The 12,636-nt window shown below is 41.9% G+C and overlaps 1 long non-coding RNA gene across 1 annotated transcript; it reads left to right on the top strand.

Moving 5' to 3' along the window:
* The first annotated feature begins 666 nt into the window (after positions 1 to 666).
* On the top strand, positions 667 to 6,770 carry LOC145338817 (uncharacterized). Its single transcript, XR_013885892.1, has 3 exons — positions 667 to 1,191; positions 4,740 to 4,840; positions 6,576 to 6,770. It is a non-coding gene; the product is annotated as an uncharacterized LOC145338817 (long non-coding RNA).
* The last annotated feature ends 5,866 nt before the right edge of the window (positions 6,771 to 12,636 follow it).

A 12,636-nucleotide genomic window follows, 5' to 3' on the forward strand; every position in this document is an offset into this window, starting at 1 on the left:
AATTTCAGTGCACCACTTCATTTTTCCTTGTAATTCTTTTATTTTCTTGGTCCTCATTTTAATTGATCTAATCTCCATTTTTATTATACATTCTGTATTCACATGTAGACAATTATTATTGATTGTTTAAGATTGCGAAAGGTAGCAAGAGGTTACATTTGCAATGAGTGGGATGGATATCAAGCAAGGGTGTAATATAAAGCACCGCAGCAAACTGACAGACTCGCATCCTTGGAAGGAGTGCAAGATCCACTGATTGTTGATTCAGAATTGAGTTCGTGCTCTGTCTGCCTCACATCAGCCTCTGGTTTAAGTTCTGAGCCAGTCTCTCTGTCTTTCTGTGAGTCACACTGTGTATTTTGAGAATATTTTCTCCTTGCAATGTTTATTGTTATTCAGTTTAAATGAAATTGTTTTCAATGGTCAAAGAAACAGGTTGTTAAACTTTGTACTGTTTTAACCAATGGGGTTTAAAGGTGGATGAGAAGTTGGCCTGATGCAAGTGTGAGCTTCAATATTTCTGCAAATTATAGACCTAGTGAATAAACAGGGTCAATTTAACTGATGGGGCAGGAACAAAACAGGGGGAAGGACAGTGGCAGAGTTTGGGGGGCCATTCAGCAGGGAATAGGCAGGGGGGCAGTTGTAAACGTTAGAAGCAGTTGCTGCTTTTCTGGAGCAGAGTTGTAGCTATCTGCAGACAGAATTCTGAGGAGTAGGGGAGATCATAATGCTCACGCAGGCCCCAGAAGAAAAGTTGCAACCTTCCTGCACCAGACAAGTCACCCTACTGAAACCTTTTGCTCAAAAGCAACTGGTGGCCAAGGGCTTCCTGTATCTCATGGCTAACTGCACCTCTCAGTTACAAACTGCCCAGCATTTTAAACCATATTATATTTTGGGTGTAACAATTGTAGAACCAGTTTAAGAGCATTTAAATCCAAACATTATTAACAAGTTTTTTTCTTGTGCAGATTAACACCATGTTCCACTCGGCATCTGGACTATTTGTTGGCGTAATTCTGGCAATGTCCATGATGGAACTAACCAGGTCGAAGCCAGTCCAACCAGTCCGCCCCAACAGCCACAGACAAGAAGGTCACCCAGCAATATCCAACCATCATCCTATCCTGTATATACAGATCAATGATGATGGACATGTAAACATGTCACAACACCAGAATGATTATAGTAAGAAAATTATCATTTAAACTTATCTTTCATTACCTATTGTTGAATGTCATTTTACTTATGTGAGTGGCTGGGAGGATGAAAGAATCAGGAACATCTGTGTTTTCTTACCCAGTCCACCAACTCAGCTGTAGCAGACCATCTTGTGAGCCTGTGGAGCATTGATCTGATGTGGGTATGCCGGCGTTGGACTGGCGTAAACACAGTGAAAAGTCTGACAACACTGAGGCCAGAACTAAAACCTGGTGTTGTCAGACTTTTCACTGAGCATTGATCTGACAGGATTCTTGCTCCTGATCACTGTCCTGTGTTTCCTCCACTGATGCATCATTGAGTTTCCCTATGATTCCCACCACAGTCAAATAGGCAACATTAAAGCAAATCACTGTGAATGCTGGAAACCTGAAATGAAGAGAAAACATTGGAAACACTTAGCCTATCAGGCAGATTCTGTGGTGAGAAAATCTCACGGTGGCACAGTGGTTAACATTGCTGTCTCACTGCACGGGACCTGGGTTCGATTCCTGGCTTGGGTGACTGTGTGGAGTTTGCACATTCTCCCCATGTCTGCATTGGTTTCCTCCAGGTTTTCCACTTTCCTCCCACACTCGAAAGATGTGTGGGTTGGGTGGATTGGTCATGCTAAATTGCCGCTTAGTGTCAGGGTGATTAGGAGGGAAATATGTGGGGTTACGGGAATAGGGCCTGGGCGGAATTGTATTCAGTGCAGACTTGATGGGCTGAATGGCTTCCCTCTGCACTGTAGGGATTCTATGTTTCTGTGATTTCAGGTTGATGTTCTTTTATCAGAATTGGGAAAAGTTACAAATGTTGAACAAGTGTGAGGTGGGAGGATGGAAAAGGATCAAAAGAGAAGCCCTGTGATAGGTGGAAAGCAGGAGAGATTAAAGGATAAGATACGAGGTACAGGAAATAATAAAGAAACAAAAATGTGTTTAGAGGAGATGCGAATGGCGGAATGTGTCGAGAAAAATAATTACCATTTAAAAGCAAAACAAGGTAAAAAATGAAATGCAAGAGAAATTACAAAGCCAGAGAGGGAAACGGAAACAACATTGAGACTGCTATGATATCATGATTTTGCCTTGTGTTTGGAGAGTGGAGAACTGAGGCAAAGTATTGTCAAACAAGCAGAAACAGCCAGAATCCTCAGGTGAGCAGAAGAAAAACCTGAAAGGAACACAAACAACTTTTACTGTGATCTGGACAATCCCACTTGTTGGTTTGTCCGGTTTTCCTGCACTTGTTTTGGATCAGCTGGAATATCAGATGTAGTTGGTGAGCCTGCTATCATTTGCCTGTCTGTCCCACATGGGAAAGGGTGGGGTTGTGGTTCCAGCCTGTACAGGCAGTATTGGCCCAATATGGCCATTATTCTGTTCTTTCCCGCTGTACATTTTAACAATGTCTAATGAAGGCACTTTCACCAGCTCTTTAAATTAGCATTGAGTGGCACGGACTCTAGTGAATGGTACTGAAAGGATGTACAGATTGCCTGTAGGAAATGCAGAGTGTGATTTGTGCCTAGTTCCTACCAGTGGCTGTTACGTGTAGCTCAGTGATAAACTGTCATCTCCGAGTCAGAGTTTGTGGCTCAAGTTCAACTACAGAGACTTGAGCACAAAGTCTAGATGATGTAGAAGATTGCATGAGAGTTCTCCCCGATGTCCTAGCCAAAGCTTACTATTATCAGTTGATATCAGTAAAATAGATAATGATGACCACATTGCTGTTTTGGGATCGTGCTGTGCATTAATTGATTACTGTGCTAACTACGTTTTAATGGTAACTATATTTCAAAGTAAGTGTAAAGTGATTTGGAAAATCCTGAGTTAATGAAAGATACTGAATAGACACAAATCTTTGTTTTCTTGGTGACAGCATAATATACATCAAATAATTATATATATTTAATATATCTACATCTTCTCTCTAGCAAATGTATTAAGTCAATGAAAAGAGAACAGCAGAATTCTAAAAACAGGAAACATGCCCAAACATGACTTTTTAAGTAGAAAATTAAATGAGAATTATTCAATGGAGCAGAGTAAAGTCTCATTGCAACACTTGATTCAAACAGGATCACATTGCAGCAACTTAAGAATAATAAGCAACTTCATAAAGCAGCTTCATTCCTCACAATGTCTCTCCCTCCCTGCAATTTCCCCAGCTCTCCCTTCCTCCCTGTGATCTACTCTCTCACTCCCTTTGATCTACTCCCCCTTACGATGATCTATTCTCACCCTCCCTGAGATCAATTCCTTCCCTGTGATCTAATGTCACTCACATTGTGATCTACTTCCTCCTTTCCCTGTGATATACTCTCTCCCTCCATGTGACCTATTTCTTTCCTCTCTGTGATCTACTCCCCTCTCCCTGCAATCTACTCATAGAGTCATAGAGGTTTACAGCATGGAAATAGGCCCCTCGGCCCAACTTGTCCATGCTGCCCTTTTTTTTGAAGCCCCAAAGCTAGTCCCAATTGCCCGCATTTGGCCCATATCCATCGATGGTCATCTTATCCATGTAACTGTCTAAATGCTTTTAAAAAGACTAAATTGTACCTGCCTCCACTACTACCTCTAGCAGCTTGTTCCAGACACTCACCACCCTCCGTGTGAAAAAACTGCCCCTCTGAGCAATACTTTTGTATCTCTGAGATACTTTTTGTATCTCTCCCCTCTCACCTTAAACCTATGCTCTCTAGTTTGACTCCCCTACCTTTGGGAAAAGATATTGACTATCTAGCTGATCTATGCCCCTGATTATTTGTAGACCTCTATAAGATCACCCCTCAGCCTTCTGCATTCCAGAGAAAACAGTCCTAGTCTATCCAGCCTTTCCTTATAACTCAAATCATCAAGTCCCGGTAGCATCCTAATAAATCTTTTTTGCATTCTTTCTAGTTTAATAATATCCTTTCTATAATAGGGTGACCAGAACTGTAGATGGTATTCCAAGTGTGGCCTTACCAATGTCTTGTACAACTTCAACAAGACATCACAACTCCTGTATTCAATGTTCTGACCAATGAAACCAAGCATGCTGAATGCCTTCTTCACCACTCTGTCCACCTGTGACTCCACTTTCAAGGAGAACTGAACCTGCATTCTTAGATCTCTTTGCTCTGTAACTCTTCCCAACGCCCCACCATTAACTGGTAAGTCCTGCCCTTCTTCAATCTACCAAAATGCATCTCTTCCTCCCTGTGCTCTACTGTCTCCCTGTGATATACTCCATCTCTCCCTCTGATTTACTCTCTCCCTCCTTGTGATGAAATCTCCCCTCCCTGTGATTTACTCTCCCCTGTGATATACTCTTTCTGTGATCCACTCTCTCTCTCTGTGATCTACTTTCTTATTCTCTGTGATCTACAGCCTCCCTGTGATTTACTCTCTCTCCCTCTTTGTGATCTGCTCTTTCCTCTCCCAGTTATTCCCTATGCTTCTCTTCCTTCATTTTCTATCTAGTTTTTGACAATGAAGTCCGTGTAATGGAGTCTTTGTCAAACTTCCTGTCATTTGCAGCTCTGATGGATATTGCATTCACTGAGAACGGGATTCTGATTAAGGGAAGGAAGAGTGCTCGATATTTGTGCTCACATCTGAACAATACTCTGTACAGCACAGTAAGTATCAATACATACAATAGATGAACTGCATCAACGTTTACTTTTTAATATCAAGTCAAAATTTGAATGGTTCCCTGTTCATTATGACTTAGCTGATGGGACCAAGTGCAATGAAGCCAAGTTTGCAGCTGTTACAGACTGAAAAGGAAGCCACGAGGAGGACACAAAGTCTCCACAAAGGGATATGAAGTGCATTGTGAGGAAATGTAATTCACTTTCCTCCCCACCCAGACAGCACATTCCAGACCATCCCTAAATCTCCTTCCCCTCACTGTGAACCTATGTCCCCTCATGACTGACCCTTCGACTAAGGGGAACAGCTGCTCCTTATCGACTCTGTCCAGGCCCCTCATAATCTTGAACACCTCAATCAGGTCGCCCCTCAGTCTTCTCTGCTCCAATTAAAACAACTAAGCCTACCCAACCTCTCTTCATAACTTAAATATTCCACCTCAGGTAGCATCCTGGTGAATTCCCTTTGCGCCCCCTCCAGTGCAATCACATCCTTCCTACAATGTGAGACCAGAACAGGCCTCACCAAAGTTCTACACAACTCTATCATGACCTCCTTGTTTTTGTAATCTATGCCTCAATTGATAAAGGCAAGTGTTACATAAGCCTTTTTTCAGCGCTCTACTAACACGCCCTTCCAGCTTCAGAGATCTTTAGACAAACACACCAAAGTCCCTTTGTTCCATACAACTTCCTAGTGTCATGCCATTCATTGAATACTTCCTTGTCACATTACTCCTTCCAAATCATATAGCTTCACACTTTTCAGGATTGAATTGCATCAGCCACGTATCTGCCCATTTGTCCCTCTCATCTATATCTTCCTGTGGTAGAGGTGGATTGCCGCCCATCCTTTAAAATGTACCTGGAGGAGCACTTGGCACATTGTAATATTCAAGGCCAAGTGCTGGTAAATGGTGTTGGATGGGAGGTCAGGTGTTTCTCATGTATCAGTGAAAACTCAATGGGATGAAGGATCTCTTCTACACTGTATGATTCTATGGTCAATGCAAGCATTGTTATTACCAAGATAAACAGAAAGCAGTTGAATCTCTGGAGGGATTTTCTGATTATTTATCACACAAACATTGTCAGAGCTGTGACAATCTGGAAAAAAAAAATGAAGCAGTGCACAGCCCACAATGTTTAGATGAGGAATCTCACAGGTTTAAGATGAAGAATTTGTGCTTAAACAGAGTTTGACAATGTTTAAAGAAGAATCTCACAGTGTTTAAATGAGGAGTTATCCAATGTAAGAGTTGCAAACTCCATGTGTGATGTCACCAAAATCAGTTTATTAAGAGCATTGAACCAAAACACTGGTTATGGATAGGTATTAATGCTAAAAGTGTTTACATTTCAGAAACATTGCCGAATGCACATTAACAGTAGGATTCTGCTGTTTGTTAAATTTTTTATAAAAGTTCATTAGTGACACAAGTAGGCTTACATTAACACTGCAATGAAGCTACTGTGAAAATCCCCTAGTCGTCACACTCTGGGAGGAAACCCACACAGAGAGGACATGCAGACTCCACACAGACAATGGCCCAAGCCGAGAATTGAACCTGGGTCCCTGGCATTGTGAGGCAGTAGTGCTAACTACTGTGCCACCACACCAGTTGAGGTGTATTGTTTAATGCACCTGCTTAAATACTGATTGATTTAGTCACCAGGGTTTAAAAACTTACTCTCTGAACTGAGTTGATGTTTGTTTTAGTTTCAGTTGACGGAGAACTGCCGATTCAAAGAAAAACATGCTAAATTCCTCTTAACGGACCACAGAAACACAAAAAATCTCAACCTGTCGCCTGGCGAAGTGCAAACCAGATGTCTGCAATCTGGAGAGGTCAATCTTAATGTAGCTGATCCATTCGGAATGGTGGGATGCTGAGACTATCATCACAGCAAAGAAGTTCAGCAATGATTATGAATGTTACTGATGAATTTTCTTTCTTTATTTAAGAAGTTAATAATCTCAGTGTAATATGAATAATTTGTTTTATTTATATCATCATAAACTGTTTACATGAAATGAAATGTTGAAACTTGTTTATTTTAATATTTATGTTAATGGTTTCTCAGCATGGTGAGGTTCCTTATCTATTCACCAATTAGCAGGCAGCGAGAAAAAGGGTTGACAGTGAGTCTACTGAGGTGTTATTTTCTTAACTTCTAGTTTCCCTACTTTGTGAGTAGGGACTAGGGCTGGATCTGTTCTGAATGAAAACTTGAACAGAAGCTAAAAGTGAAGCCAGAACACTGTCCAAGTGTACATAGCTTCACCATCATAAAATGGGTTGTGTGTGTAGAGGCAGCTTTGTCACATAATCTCACACACTCCCTTACCCACACAGCACATTGCCAGCCATGTCTAAAAGACACAGATGCTACATCCACAGCTTCTGATATCAGGAGCAGGAGGAGGCCATTTGGCCCTTCGAACTTGCTCTGCCATTCATCATGATCATGGCTGATCATTCAATTCAATAGCCTAATCCTGCTTCTTCCCCATAACCTTTGATTCCATTTGCCCCAAGTGCTATATCCAGCCACCTCTTGAACACATTCAATGCTTTGCCATCAACTACTTCCCGTGGCAATGAATTCCACGGGCTCACCACTCTTTGGGTGAAGAAATGTCTCCTCATTTCCATCCTAAATGGTCTACCCTGAATCCTCAGACTGTGACTCCTGGTTCTGGACTTCCCCACCAGAATATTCTCCCTGCATCTACCCTGTTTAGTCCTGTTTGAATTTTATAAGTCTCTTTGAGATTCCCCCACCTCATTTGTCTGAACTCCAGCCAAAACAATCCTAACCCGGTCAATCTCTCCTCACACATCAGTCCTGCCATCCCCGGAATCAGCCTGGTAAACCTTCGCTGCACTCCCTCAAGAGCAAGAACATCTTTCCTCAGAGAACAACTAAAACTACACACAATACTCCAGGTGTAGCCTCACCAAGGCCCTGTATAATCGCAACAACACAACCCCTGCCCCGGTACTCAAAATCTCTCGCAATGAACGCCAACATGGCATTTGCCTTCTTTACCGCCTGCTGTACCTGCATGCTTACCTTCAGTGACTGGTGCATAAGGACACCCAGGTCCCGCTGCACACTCCCCTCTCCCAATTTACAATCATTCAGGTAGTAATCTGCCTTCTTGTTTTTGCTTCCAAAGTGAATAACCTCACATTCATCCAAATTATACTGCATCTGCCATTGATTAGTCCACTCACCCAACCAGATCATTCTGAAGGATCTCTGCATTCTCATCACAGTTCGCCCTCCCACCCAACTTGGTATCATCTGCAAACTTTGAGATGTTACATTTTGTTCCCTCATCCAAATCATTTATATTGTGAATTGCTGGATCCCAGCACTGATCCCTTGAAAAGGACCCATTAATTCCTACTCTTTGTTTTCTCTCTGCCAACCATTGAATCATAGAGTTTTAAAGTGTGGAAACATGCATGCAGTCCTTTTTTTTAACGCCTAAGCTAATCCCAATTGACTGCATTTGGCCCATAATCCCTCTATACCCATCTTATCTCTGTAACTATCTGAACGCTTTTTAAAAGACAATATTGTACCTACCTCTACTACTACCTTTGGCAGCTTGTTCCAGACACTCACCCATCCTCTGAGTGAAATAATTGCCCCTCTGGATCCTTTTTATCTCTCCCCTCTCACCTTAATAAGCACATAAGAACTAGGAGCAGGAGTAGGCCATCTGGTCCCTCTCCGCCATTCAATAAGATCATGACTGATCTTTTTGTGGACTCAGCTCCACTTATCTGCCCCTCACCATAACCCTTAATTCCTTTACTGTTCAAAAATGTATCTATCCCTGCCTTAAAAACATTCAGTGTTGTAGCCTCAACTGCTTCACTGGTCAGGGAATTCCACAGATTCACAACCCTTTGTGTGAAGAAGTTCCTCCTCAACTCAGTCCTAAATCTGCTTCCCCTTATTTTAAGGACATGCCGTCTAGTTCTAGTTTCACTCGCCAGTGGAAACAACTTCCCTGCTTCTATTTTATCTATTCCCTTCATAATCTTATATGTTTCTATGAGATCTCCCCTCATTCTTCTGAATTCCAATGAGTATAGCCCCAGTCTATTCAGTTTCTCCTCATAAGCCATCCCTCTCAACTCCAGAATCAAACTAGTGAATCTCCTCTGTACCCACTTCAGTGCCAGTATATCCTTTCTCAAGTAAGGAGACTAAAACTGTACACAGTACTCCAGGCGTGGCCTCACCAGCTGCAACATAACCTCAATGTTTTTAAACTCTGTCCTTATAGCAATGAAGGACAAAATTCCATTTGCCTTTTTAATTACCAGGTGCACCTGTAAACCAACTCCTTCTGATTCTTGCACAAAGACACCCAGGTCCCTCTACACAGCAACATTAGCTACTTCCAATCTGTAAGAATTACTCCAGAGTCCAAAGAATTTTGGAAAATAACCACCAATGTATCTACTATTTCCAGGACCAGTTCCTTAAGTACTCTGGGATGAAGATTATCAGGATCTGGAGATTTATCCATCTTCAATCCCATCAATTTCCCCAAAACCATTTCTCTACTAATGCTGATTTCCTTCATAGAACCATAGAAAGAAACAGGCCTTTTGGCCCTTCTTGGCTGTGCCAAACCATTTTTCTGCCTAGTCCCACTGACCTGCACCTGGACCATATCCTTCCACACCCCTGTCATCCATATATCTGTCCAAGTTTTTCTTAAATGTTAAAAGTGAGCCTGTATTTACCACTTCATCTGGCAGCTCATTCCACACTCCTACCGCTCTCTCTGTGAAGAAGCTCCCCCTAATATTCCCTTTAAACTTTTCCCCTTTCACTCTTAATCTATGTCCTCTGGTTTTTTTCTCCCCTAACCTCAGTGGAAAAAGCCTGCTTGCATTCACTCTATCTATACCCATCATAATTTTACACACCTCTATCAAAAACTCCCCTCATTCTTCTACACTCCAGAGAATAAAGTCCTAACCTATTCAACCTTTCTCTGTAATTCAGTTTCTCAAGTCCTGGCAACATCCTTGTAAACCTTCTCTGCACTCTTTCAACCTTATTAATATCCTTCCTGCAATTAGGTGACCAAAATTGCACACAATACTCTAAATTCGGCCTTACCAATTTAGAGATTTATCCTCATCATAACATTCCAACTCTTATACTCAATACTTTGATTTATAAAGGCCAATGTACCAAAAGCAGTCTTTATGACCCTATCTACGTGTGATGCCACTTTTAGGGAATTATATATCTGTATTCCCAGATCCCTCTGTTCTACTGCACTCTTCAGTGTCCTACCATTTATCTTGTATGTTCTACCTTGGTTTGTCCTTCCAACGTGCACTTGTCTGCATTAAACTCCATCTTCCATTTTTCAGCCCATTTTTCTAGCTGGTCCAAGTCCCTCTGCAAGCTTTGAAAGCCTTCCTCACTATCCACTACACCTCCAATCTTTGTATCATCAGCAAATTTGCTGATCCAATTTACCACATTATTATCCAGATCATTGATATAGATGACAAACAACAATGGACCCCACACTGGTCCCTGCGGCACACCAGTAGTCACAGGCCTCCACTCAGAGAAGCAATCCTCCACTACCACTCGCTGGCTTCTTCCATTGAGCCAATGTCTAATCCAATTTACTATCTCTCCATATATACTCAGCGACTGAACCTTCCCAACTAACCTCCCATGCGGGACCTTGTCAACTCCTCACTAAAACATGGTTCTCTCAGCATTTCTGGTACGAAGGAAGACATAAATAAAGTATAAGTTTAATTCCTTGACCATTTCTTTATTTCCCTTTATGAATTCTCCCATTTCTGACTGTAAGGGACCTACATTAGTTTTTGTCAATCGTTTTCTCTTTTTGCATCTATAGAAACTTTTACAATTTTTTTTACTCTCTTAAGGATGTGGTGCTTCTGAAATTGATATTATCATTTTCAGTTCCTTTTGCAAGTCAATGATATAACCCAAGTACTTTATGGATATCTGAAAAAAGTTGCACTTTTCCTTCTTCGTTTGGATATTACACTTTTGCAGACATTCCATTGTAGCTTCCAAGTTTTTCAAGTGCTCTTGTTCACTAAAACCTGCAATGAGATCATCTGGAAAACATTGTACACCATTTAGCCCACTTAAAATTTGAGCCATGGGTCTCTGGACTAAGCAGGTGTAGATGGCATACCGAATGGCATTCTCCTGTATTGAAACAAACCTTTGTGTGTCACGATAGAGAGTATTGGTTGTGAACTTGCAGTCACATTCATTTGTAAGTACAAAGAAAATTACAGCAAATGAGCCTTCAATCAACGGGCCCTTCAGCCCTTCAAGCCTGTCCCGATTGTGCTACCTGACTGAACTAAAACCCCCTACCCTTCCAAGTAGCATATCCCTCTATTTCCATCCTATTCATGTATTTGTCCAGACACCCCTTAAACCTCACCATTGCAACTGCTTCCACTACCTCCCCCCACAGTGAGTTCCAGGCACCCACCACCCTCTGTGTAAAAAAACTTGCCTCGTACATCTCCTTTAACCTTGCCCCTCACACTTTAAACCTATGCTCTGTACATTTTTGGTAGAGCTATTTTACTGAATTTCAGGCCTCCAGATAGTCCAGCAAAGAGCCTTCATTCAACCGCAGTGGATATTGATCAGCACGCAATACTGGATTAATCATCAGTTTAAAATCACCATATATTCTGACTAAGCTATTAGGTTTTAGAACATGTACAATTGGTGTAGCCCAATTATTTACAACAACTGGTTCAATGACTCCTGTGTGGACCAGTCTTTTTAGTTCTTCTTCAAGTTTTGGTCTGATGGCATACGGTACTGTTCTAGCTTTTAGACATTTTAGTGTAATTTAGTGGCTTAATTTTTAGATGCAGTTCAGGCCCAGTCATTGAACCCAGTGAGTTTTCAAACACACTATATTTTTCTAGAAGTTAATGTAGCATGGTCTTGCTATCAGCCACTTGATTTACAGCTCCTCAGTTGAGTTTGACTTTTCTCAACCATGTTCTATTGAATAAGGCAGGAAAGTTTCCACAATCAATGTGGAGAGGCAGCTCCACTGTTTGTGCATGCACTTCCACCTTTTCATTTATGTAACCTTTCAATGGTGTAACTTCTGTGTACGTTCTTCGAATAATATTTGATGTTTTCAATAGCAAATGCTTTAACTTCCGCTGATAAATTGTTTCAGATATTAATGATATGCAGCCCCAGTATTCATTTCCATTTTGCAAAGTTTTGGGAAAACCCAAAAACGCTATCAATTGCTGTGTACTAAAAACTCTTCAACTTGTTTTGGCATTTGTGTTCTCGGGCAGCAGAATGGCCCAGGGGTTACGTGGTGGTTAGCACTGCTGCCCCATAGAATCATAGTGCAGAAAAATCTACAGTGCAGAAAGAGGCCCTTCGGCCCATCGAGTCTGCATCAAACACAACCCCACCCAGGCCCTACCCCCATATCCCCACTAATCCCTCTAACCTGCGCATCCCTGGACACTAAGGGGCAATTTCTTAGTATGGCCAATCAACCTAACCTGCACATCTTTGGACTGTGGGAGGAAACTGGAGCACCCGGAGAAAACCCATGCAGACACAAGGAGGATGTACAAACTCCACACAGTCAGTGACCCGAGCCAGGAATCGAACCCAGGACCCTGGAGCTGTGAACCAGCAGTGCTAACCACCGTGCTACCGTGCGGCCCATAGTGCTAGAGGCC

This window comes from Carcharhinus amblyrhynchos, unplaced genomic scaffold (assembly GCF_965287045.1).
Source record: "Carcharhinus amblyrhynchos unplaced genomic scaffold, sCarAmb.v2.hapA chromosome_186, whole genome shotgun sequence".
In the NCBI taxonomy this organism is placed as follows: Eukaryota; Metazoa; Chordata; class Chondrichthyes; order Carcharhiniformes; family Carcharhinidae; genus Carcharhinus; species Carcharhinus amblyrhynchos.